An 11,284-nucleotide genomic window follows, 5' to 3' on the forward strand; every position below is an offset into this window, starting at 1 on the left:
TTCCAATCTATGAATGCAGGATATCTTTCCATTTCCTTGTGTACTATGATTACTTCCAAATTGGGAAAGGAGTACGTCAAAGCTGTATATTGTCACCCTGTTTATTTAACTTATATGCAGAATACATCATGCAAAATGCTGGGCTGGATGAAGCACAAGCTGGAATCAAGATTGCCAGGAGAAATATCAATAACCTCAGATATGCAGATGACACCACCCTTATGGTAGAAAGCAAAGAGGAACTAAAGAGCCTCTTGATGAAAGTGAAAGAGGAGAGTGAAAAAGCTGGCCTAAAACTCAACATTCAAAAATGAAGATCATGGCACCTGGTCCCATCACTTAATGGCAAACAGATGGGGAAACAATGGAAACAGTGACAGACAGATGGTGACTGTAGCCATGAAATTAAAAGACACTTTCTCCTTGGAAGAAAAGCTATGACTGACCTAGACAGCATATTAAAAAGCAGAGACATTACTTTGCCAACAAAGGTCCATCTAATCAAAGCTATGGTTTTTCTAGTAGTCATGTATGGGTGTGAGAGTTGGACCATAAAGAAAGCTGAGTGTCAAAGAATTGATGCTTTTGAACTGTGGTGTTGGAGAAGACTCTTGGGAGTCCCTTGGACTGCAAGGAGATCCAACCAGTCCATCCTAAAGGATATCAGTCCTGAATATTCATTGGAAGGACTGACGTTGAAGCTGAAACTCCAATACTTTGGCCACCTGATGAGAAGAGCAGACTCATTGGAAAAGACCGTGAAGCTGGGAAAGATCGAAGGCAGGAGAAGGGGATGACAGAGGATGAAATGGTTAGATGGCATCACTGACTCTATGGACATGAGTTTGAGGAATCTCCAGGAGTTGGTGATGGACAGGGAAGCCTGGCATGCTGCAGTCCATGGGGTCACAAAGAGTCAGACACGACTGAGAGACTGAACTGAACTGAACTGATGATTTCTTACAGCAGTGTTTTACAATTCTCAGTGTACAAGTCTTTCGCCTTCATTTTATCCTTTTTGATACTATTGTAAATGAAAATATTTTCTTAATTTCCTTTTCGAATAACCAGTCTGCCTTTGCTCTTAAAGAAGGAAAGATCTGTCTACAATTGCCACATTAAGCTCCCTCTTCTACATGGCAGGAGACTTGAGCTGAATAGCAGCTGCTCCCTGTAGGAGGAACATTTGTTCCTGTTTGCCAGATTCCCCATCTAGCCAGCTTCCCTCTCACTCCCTGCCTCCATCAGCATTTGGGGTTTTGACCCATTGTTTGGAGGTCCCCCTGGTGGCTCAGGCAGTAAAGAATCTGCCCCCAGTGCAGGAGACCTGGGTTTGATCCCTGGGTCTGGAAGATCCCCTGGAGAAGAGAATGGATATTCATTCCAGTATTCTTGCCTGGAGAATCCCATGGACAGAGGAGCCTGGCAGGCCATAGTCCATGGGGTCTCAAGGAGTCAGACGCAACTGAGCAACTAACAATAACACTTGGAGGTCCCCAGTGAAGGCTACACATTACTGCTACTCCTTGTGAAGGAGCGAGGTTGGTAAAAATACTCTGGTACAGACTGCAACTTGACAACTTGACAAAATGAAATCTAAACCAATGTTCCATGTTCCTAAAATTTATCTTTAAGCGCTCAATTATTTTATGGCAAACATTTTCAACAGAAATTTTTTTAAATTACATCATGTGCTTTTCTCTCTCTAAAATAGAGGATGCAGAATATCATTTAAACTTTTCTTCATGACTTACCAAAATAGACAATAATCACTGGGCTAGGCTGGGTAATAATGGGGTGCCCTCAGAAGTTAATGAAGTGTGCAGGATTCTTTTTCTCTGCCCCTTCAGTGGCCACAGATCCCTGTGATTTGCAGGTTCTTGCATCGGCTGGGCTTTCTTTCTTTGTTTATTAGAGCCTGCCTATAGCAACCTGCACTTCTTCCTAGTTGATGCTTCTAGCATAGTGTGGGCTGGGAGCTGATAGCCATGTGTGTTAGAATCTCTGGCATCAGCAATGGCAAAACAAGATTCACACAGTCATTTGTTACTTCAGAGCTTTTCCATAGGCTGGAGGTGGGGGGACCTGGTGAGTTCAGTCACAGGTAGGGCTAAGGATTGAAAACCAAAGTCAAAGTCACAGGACACAGAGCTGACCCCGAGTGGGCAAGGTGGGCTCCCCTTCCATGCAGGCACCCTCCAGGAGCATCCCAGAGCCCACTGACCTGCCTCCACCTTGAGGGGCTATAGAAGGGCTGGCAGCAGTGCCCCAGGCTGTGGAAACTGCTGAAAACAAAAACACTCTTCTGCCTTATCCATCTGCCCTTCCACTTGGGTACCCAAATTAATTTCTCAGTTCATTTAATATCACTTTATTTTTCCAAAGGAGATACTTTGGATTATGTCCCAGAATTCTTTTTTCCCCCGCTCTGTGGAAAGATTTTATTTATTTTAACTTTTTTACTATGAATATTTTCAAACACAGTGTTAGAGAGAATAGTATAATTAACCCCCACATACCCATCATTCATCTTATGTCAGTTCTAAATTTTGCTGTTTTTGTTTCTCTTTTCCTTACACTTTTGGAAGCAGGATATGGAATATTTCAAAGTAACCATCATTTTTATTTCAGGAACACATTTTTTAAACTTACAACAGGTTATAATACCTCCCATTATTGTCCACTATGAACCATAGCACTAGCAAGAAAACTTCCATGTATTATTTCTAGTCTTCTCACAACTCTGTCAATTATTTCCATTTTATATATGGGGATGTTGAGGTTCTGCCTTAATTTGTATACTTAAAAAATGAACTAAATGATGGTATATTCAAATGGGCTAAAAGATGCAGTTTTGGCTTTGGTTTTCAACAGAAAAGCCTCAAGGCAGTAGTAACCTGAACAACTGAAGTGTTTCTTTCTCTCTCATGTAAAAAGTTTACCCAGGTCCAGGCCAAGTCTGGGGCCAGCACGCTGGCTTGATGGCATTCAGCAGGGACCCAGGCTTCGTCTCTCATGTTGCTTAGCTATTCTCAAACACACAGGCCAAGAAGACTGCTTCAGGGTCCATCATCAGGTGGAAGTGGAAAACGGACTAGTGGAGGGCATACCCATTGAAGGAAGGACTTGGTCCTGATGCTGCACACGTATGTCTACTCACCAGCCATCACCCAGAACATAATCACCCAGTCACACTTGCAAGGCAGACTGGGAAAGGCAGTCTTTATTTTGGGCAGCCTCTGGCCAACTAAAAATCAGGGATACTACTATAAGTGAAGAGAGGAGGACAAGCAGGAGTGCTTTTGTGGATGGAATAAAGGGTTCTTTAGAAGTCAAGGGTATGGTTTTGAGTCCTTCATTTTGGCTTCAACCATGGCCCATTTAGTACACTTAGTGGTACCTGGTTAAATTAGAGGCAGATGGCTTTGGGTCATGAACAACTTAATTGTTTAGTGCATGTGCCCATGAGTTTTTTCTTTGTTTTTTTGTTCAGGACACTTATGACCATGCTGTCCTTTTAAAATGAAATGAATTGTAATAGTAAATTTATATTATGCGATTTAACTCCATTGTCCATAATGGAGAGACTCCAATCACTACCATCATGGCCCAGCAAATGGCTTCAGCTTCTCTCTTTACCACCTGGGTGGTGGACAAATTTTTTATTTACCTTCTCCAAGCCTCCTTTACCTTTCTGCAAAATAGGAGTATTATAATCAATCTGAACTGTTGTGAAGATTACTTAGATGATGGGTAAAAGTGCTCGTCATAGTGAACACTCAATAAACTGTATACATATAACAGATACATATGTAAATCTCCCCACTAATCCCATCCTATTTAATTCCTATCACTCTAAAAATAATAATTACAGTATTTTATAGCATTTTTGTAGTTGTTAACTTAAGCATCACAGAACCTTGTGAAATAGGCAGTGAAGGTAGTCCTTAATCTTCTACATTAGGAGATATGAGCTCAGAGAGAAGGATCCCACCTGCTCAAGTTCACGTCTTCCTTCTCGACTGGATCCTTCCATGTGCATTTAAACCTGCATCTTAAGCAAATGATTACATAGCCATGTTTCAACCCACAAGTGCCTCAGCACCCCATCTCTTCAATTTTCCTTTCAGCCAACATGCTGCCTCTATGTTCACACTTGTATTTCATTCATTAACTCCCTCCCCGACCCAACTGTTGCCTCTTCACTAAGTTTGCTCCTGGCAAGAGCCAGACCTTAAGATCTCTGCTCCCTCTCACTGCTGTCCCAGACCATCGCACCTATTCCTGTGGTTTCAGATGCCAACTGGAAGCTCATCACCTGATCAGACCACTTTACTGAAGTCCAGATAGCAGTGTGGGAAGATCAAAAGAATCCTTTTCTAAAGTCTAGGCATAAAACAAACAGACCGTGACCCATGGTAGGGGCAATAGGACTAGAATGAAAATGACAAGTAGGAAAGATGCTTAGAAGGATTCCAAGAACGTAGGGACTGAATGACTATGGGGCAATAAAGGAGAGTCAAAGGTGAATCCACCTGCCAATGCAGGAGCGCAACGGACACGGGTACTATCCCTAGGTCTAGAAGATCCCCTGGAGGAGGAAATGGCAACCCATTCCAGTATTCTTGCCTGGGAAATTCCATGATCAGAGGAGCCTGGTGGGCTTCAGTCCATGGGGTTGCGAAGAGTCAGACACGATTGAGCACACACACATTGGACAGAGTATAAGAAGACCTGAAGATGGAGTTATACATTGCAGGGAATTCCTCAAGGCCTATTTCACAAATAAAACCTGTGATGCTACAATTCCAGGAGCTAGATTTTGGAGCTTCAAAAAAATTTGCTAAAGACTTAAACAATCTAAATATCTGAAAACTTCTTCCTCTGAATTATAAGTCAATGAAGATGTAGTTCATGGATTTGGCCACACAGAGGCAGCATACACAAATTCAGCTTTTATTAAACCAGTCTGGAGTAGCTTTGCTCTTGAGTACCCACTGTCAAGACCTGGCACCAAACTCTCCACAGTTCGCACAGGTTCCCTTGCCTTCACACCACTGGACCTTCATCACCTCATTCCCATGCCAGGAAGACAATCAGGTCACCCGCTTTCTGATGCCCTCTGACAAGTTCCTCATAGAGTGGTCAGTTAGTGCCTCATCGTCCCCCATAAGTCCCCTACTAACTCCAGTTTACCCTATCTGACTCACTTTGTCGCCCAAGCCCTAGCCAAGGTATCCCTGGATACCTACTTGTGTGTCTTCTCACTGCTTTGTGGACCCCGGCAATACTTGGTGCTGAGAACACAGCTGATCAGTGTATGCGATTAACAAGGCTGTGAGTTCCAACAGATGGGTTGTAAGTTACCCTGCATGAGTGGGTGGGTCCCAGGCTCAGAGATTCTGATTTTCAGTAGCCCCAGAGTCACATCCAGGTATCTGCATTTTAAGAGCTACAGACAGTCCACTGATCATACTTACAGGAAACTTTGACTTTCTGATTTTGCAGCCTTGGACGTTTTAATCTAAATCTGTTTTCTTTTCAGAAAATGGGAAGAATGAAAGGAAATGTTAACATAGATAAAATGTAAACTGAGTGTTCCTTGGCACAGTGATTGGCATTTAGACATACTAACCAAATGCTGGCTTTTCTCCTGGGGTGGCTTGTTCTGTGAATTTGGAAGTGCTTGGGGGGAGGAAGACTGGGGCTGGTTGTAGTGTACACTGGGCTGTCATAGGCAGCTGCACAACACCAGGGGGCGCCATGCTCAGAGACGCCTTTGTGAAGAGCATCCTTTAACAGTGTGGGAGATTCCAGTTCTCAGGATACAGAATGAAGAAGTTTGGGGTGGGGCTCTGGAGAGGAACTTCGAGAAGGTGAGGAATGCTGAGTGACACACCAGCTTTTTGACTTTATGCTAAGTCCTGTTCACCTGCTCCTACTCAAGAAAAAATCTAGAATCTTTCTAGTGACAGAGAAAGGGGTTACTAAGTGTCCTTGAGTCACTGCCTCGACTCTTGCTGCCCTCCTGGCCTAAGTGAAGAGGCAAACCAGACTCTTGGTCAACAAACCAAGTGGACTGATGTGGAGAGGGGACGAGGAAAGGCTGCCCAGCATCTATTATTGTGCTTCTGGTCCTGGCTGTTGCAGTGCAGGAACCTGGTCCATGGCATTAAGACGCCTGGACCAGTTCTGCCAAAGCCCCTGGTGATAGTCACCTGATCTCTGGTGCCCCCACTCCACCCTCCCAAAGCAGCACTTTAGGACTTGAAGAGACCCGGAGGGACACCGATGCTGGGAGTGGCAGGCTGCTAACAGTCTCTAGCTCTGCAACAGACCTGGGAGCTAAGAGGAAAGCTTCCCAGTGGAGAGGAAGGGAGAGCGAGGAGGGGTGGAATTGGGGGTGCTCAACTGCTCACGAGGTGGAAGCGGTGGTGACAAAGACTATCAGGAGACCCCACGTGGGGTTGGGGGTGGCAGAGACGGCCCCTTCCCAGGTGGGCACGTGCAGCTCCGGGAATTGGCAGCGGCGTCTATTTCAGAGTTTATGGTAAGAGGCTGGAGCCACACACGCTCCACACCGCAGACAACACACCCCACCCTTTAAGGAAGTGGGGAGGAGAGCGGCAGGGGTGTGGTTAAGCCGGAGGAGGAGAAGGGGAAAACACAAACCTGTCAGCGCTCTTACTCAGCGGAGGCCTCCCGAGCCGCCGCGAGCCCCTTCGGAAGCGCCCCTTACCTGCCTAGCCCCCGCCGCACCTGGCCGAGCAGAGGAGAAGCCGCAGCCGCCGCCACTGGAGCCGGCGCTTCGCCCCGAGTGAGTCCCCTCCCGCGATCGATCGGCGCCGAGCGCCCGGCCAGAAGTTGGAGGCTGGACGAAGGAGGGGTGGGGGGCGACTCCCGGACCGCGGACCCAGATATGGGAGCCTCTGGGCCGGCTAGCCCTCGGCCAGAGGGAGAAGGAGTCTATTTGGGGAGTTAATTTGAAACTCAAGGGTGTTTTCTTTCCCCTCTTAGTTCTCTTATCGGGTTCAGACAGGGAAGGCCGGGGTTATGATGAGAGGACTCAGAAGGGCCGCCTGCCTGCAAAGGTCAGATCAGAGAGCTTTCAGAATCCACCTTCCACTCCTGCCTTAGAGCCTTTGCCTGCGCCCCGCGCTGCACCCCCACCCCCCGCCCCTGCCCCTGAAGACAGCGCGCCCACCCCGGTCACGGGCCCATGAACACCCCGCGGCTCCCCGCATTGGATTCTTGTTCCCCCACCTGACCACCCCACGAGGCATCTTCTGTATGCTGCACCCCCGACTGGAAGCGAGCAGGGCTCTGCAAGGGCGTAGAGGCAGGACTCGTGTGTGTGTGTGTGTGTGTGTGTGTATGTGAGAGAGAGAGAGAGAGAGAGAGAGAGAGAGTACCTGTGTGCCCTGGGGGACTAAAGTTAACACCCGCTGCCGCCCTGGGTCTCTGTGAAACTACTTGGGAATACCTCTAAAGAGTTAAGCTCCCTGCCGCCTTCTCCTCCTGGCAGGCGGTGCGTGGGCAAACAGGCAGCATATGGGTGCTGTTCTGAGCCCAGCAAGAACCCCACCAACTGCCCTAACCCTCAGCCATCTGACACTCTCTACTCCCTGCACCCCAAACTTGGTGCTCAATCCAGTTAGACTCCTCCAAGGGTCAGGAGAGGAAGGAACTGAATTTGGGACGCAGGGGACACTCACCAGGGGCACTCAGAAGCCAGAGCAGAGAAGAGCTTCCCCCGACCTGTAGCTGGACATGAGCCCTCAGGGGCAGTTGGTGCCAAAGATGAGGGAAGGGGCAGGAGGAGGCCCCTCCCTCGAGGGCAAGGAATGCAGTTGTGGACCTAACCCCAGATTTCACAACTCCTCTGGGGGCGGGTGAGAGGAGGCAGAGATGAAAAAGTGAGTGAAGATGGACGGAGGGAGGGAAGTAGACACACCAAGAGACAAGCTCTGGCAGGACACTGGGCTCTCATTCCTTCATTCTGTACACACTGGCTGACTTCCTACCCCAGGCCAGGTGTTAGCACTGGGCGTCGGGGACCACGGTGTGCACCATCCGCACCCCCCCAACGCCCCCACCCACCAGCAGTGCTGTGGGGAGGAAAGCAGCAGGTGCTGACCGCCCAGTTCTGGGGACTGTGGGAGGAACTAACTGGTCAGGGTATCCAGGAAGGCTTCCTGGTGAAAGTGGCTCTAAGCGGAGACCTGAAGGATCAGTAGAATTAGTCCGGGAGGGAAAGAGGGGGATAAACAGCACAGGGCACAGCAAGTGCTGAGACTGGAGGCCAGAAACAGCATGACGCACCCAGAAAACTGAAAGGAGCTCGGGGTGTTCAGTGCGTGGAGAGTGCAGGGGCGAAGTGACGCTGCAGAGGTGGGGAGAGAAGCTCCAGGAGGGTCTGCTCGGGCTGCCATGGCAACTCCTGTCACTCAGGCCCTAGAGCCAGCAGCCTCTGACTTGACTCAAGGGCGGGGCTTCCAGATTTAGCAAATGAAAATACGGAACACTTGGATTTGAATCTCAGATAAGCAACGGTGTATTTGTCAAGTTCGAGTATGTCCCATGCACTCTTTGGGACATACTTGTACTAAAACATTATTCACTGTTGATCTGAAATTCAGGTGTAACAGGACGTCTGGTATTTTATCTGGCACCTGTCTTCCAGTACAGTGGTCCCCAATCTTTTGCGTACCAGGTAATCATTTCATGGAAGACAATCTTTCCACAGACTGGGAAGGGGGGAGGTATGGTTTCAGGATGATTCAAGCGCATTTGTTGTGCATTTTATTTCTATGACTTTTACATCAGTCCCACCTTGGATCCCCAGGCATTAGATCCCGGAGGCTAGGGACCACTGGTCTGAGAGAAAGCCGAGGATGCTATTGTGCTTGGAAGTGAGGGGTGGGTAGTGTACAGGCACCAAGGGAACAGTCTCAGGACATATCATCTTGTAGCCAGTCCTCCTAGATTCCACTTTGGGGCTTGTCCACTAATTGACCATGTTGTCTCTTAAAAATAAAACCAAACAAAAACAATTCCTTAGTCTTTGGAGCTGAGTGGACCTGGTCAAATGCCAGCTTGGCCACCTGCCTGCTGTGAGACCCCCATAAACCACTTAGCTCCTCACAGCCCCAGAACCTCTTCTCAGAAATGAGGATGAGAGTACCTGTTTGTCCAGGTTATAGGCTGAATCCCTGGTATGTATGTGAATTACCCAGGGAATGCTGAAGAAAAAGTGGTAGATATTAATCTTTGTAACACTTTTCCGGGGGTGACCAAAGTAGCATCCTCAAAGGACTTGGGGCTCATTTAATTTCTGTTTTTATTTATTGAGTGCTCAGAGGTAGCATGGAGAAGGCAATGGCAACCCACTCCAGTACTCTTGCCTGGAGAATCCCAGGGACGGGGGAGCCTGGTGGGCTGCCGTCTATGGGGTTGCACAGGGTCGGACACGACTAAAGTGACTTAGCAGCAGCAGCAGCAGCAGCAGAGGTACCAAAGTCTTCCCAGGTGGCACAGTGGTAAAGAATCTGTCTGCCAATTCAGGAGATGTGGGTTCGATCCCTGGATCAGGAAGTTGCCCTGGAATAGGAAATGGCAACCCACTCCAGTATTCTTGCCTGGGAAATCCCACGGACAGAGCCTAGTGAGCAACAGTCCATGGGGTCATGTGGAGCCAAACACTACTGAGTGATTGAGCACACAGAGGTCCCAGGGGAAATATGTGGTGGGGATTTCGCTCCGAGGGAGAGAGTGGGTTAGCTTCTGAGAGGGAGAGCCTGGCTCATTTTTCAACTTTGTCTTTGACCTGCTGCCTAGATGCCCTGCTTCAGGGGAAGAGATAACCAGCTCTTCTATTGGAGGACACCGGTGGTGGGGTGAGGTGGGTGAGGGGAGGGGAATGATTCAAAGAATCAACTAAAAGGAAATGTGAGTGAAGTAACAGGGAGCATCCAGGTAAACAGCTAGCACAGTGGCTGACAAAGACAAATGTGCCATAAAATTTGGCTGTCAATATTCCCATTTTTATATTTTTAAAGATTTATTTATTTGACTGTACTGGGTCTACATTGCTGTGCCTGGACTTTCTCTACCTGCCTCCAGCTGGGGTTACTCTTTGTTGCTGTGTTCGGGCTTAGACTCTAGGCGCGTTGGCTTCAGTAGTTGTGGTGAACGGGCTTAGTTGCTCTGCTGCCTGTGGGATCTTCCCAGACTGGGGATTGAACCTGTGTCCCCTGCATTGGCAGTCAACCACTAGACCACCAGGGAAGCCCAACGTACCCATTTTTATACTGAGTAACTTAGGAAAATAGAGCTCAGGGGTAGAAGTAAGGATGCCTTGTTTTGAATTTTATGGGGGTGTTTGTAAGGGCAAATTTACTGGCATTCTGAAAGGGAACCTGGAAGGAGCTAAGAATCTGTTAAGAGAAAGAGGAAATGGAAAGTGTGTTTCCCTATGAGAACCGCTGGGTTAAAAATGGCCTCTCTTTCCAGTGGCTGAATCTCCCCATCCTCCTGCCCAGTGATAAGCATTTTGTCCCCAGCTCTTAGAGCAACATTTGCCAAACAGTATTTAGAGGAACTCTGTGCCGTGAGATGGTTACAGGTGTTCCACTGGTGACACGTTCCAAGGAGCCCACTCTCAGATAAATATACATTTGTCCCGCATGTCTGCATGATCTAGACCATGGTCAATTCCACAGAAGAGTCATCTGTATCACTGAACTTACTTGGTGATGGTGGTTTAGTTGTTAAGTCATGTCTGACTCTTTCGACCCCATGGACTGCAGCCTGCCAGGCTCCTCTGTCCATAGGATTCTCCAGGCAGAGAATAGAGTGGGTTACCATTTCCTTCTCCAGGGGATCTTCCTGACCCAGGAATCGAACCCAGGTCTCCTGCATTGCAGACAGATTCTTTACCAACTGAGCTATGAGGGAAGCCCCAGAAATCCCTAAATTTGCTATAGACCCCTTGTAGCGGGCTGTTGTTGTTCAGTAGCTAAGTCGTGTCCAACTCTTTGCAACCCCATGGACTGCAGCATGGCACTCTTCCCTGTCCTTCACCATCTCCCCGAGCTTGCTCACACTCATGTTCACTGAGTCGATGATGCCATCCAGTCATCTCATCCTCTGTCGCCCCCTTCTTCTCCTGCCCTCAATCTTTCCCACCATCAGGATCTTTACCAGTGAGTCAGCTCTTCGCATCAGGTGGCCCAAGTATTGGAGCTTCAGCTTCAGCATCACTGCTTCTTATGAATATTCAGGG

General features: G+C 48.1%; 1 long non-coding RNA gene across 1 annotated transcript; it reads right to left on the reverse strand.

Moving 5' to 3' along the window:
- Positions 1-3,202: 3,202 nt before the first annotated feature.
- On the reverse strand, positions 3,203-8,589 carry LOC133252908 (uncharacterized). Its single transcript, XR_009738124.1, has 2 exons — positions 7,716-8,589; positions 3,203-7,083 (listed from the first exon to the last, which is right to left on the reverse strand). It is a non-coding gene; the product is annotated as an uncharacterized LOC133252908 (long non-coding RNA).
- Between the last annotated feature and the right edge of the window lie 2,695 nt (positions 8,590-11,284).

Source organism: Bos javanicus, chromosome 8 (genome assembly GCF_032452875.1).
Source record: "Bos javanicus breed banteng chromosome 8, ARS-OSU_banteng_1.0, whole genome shotgun sequence".
Lineage (NCBI taxonomy): Eukaryota > Metazoa > Chordata > Mammalia > Artiodactyla > Bovidae > Bos > Bos javanicus.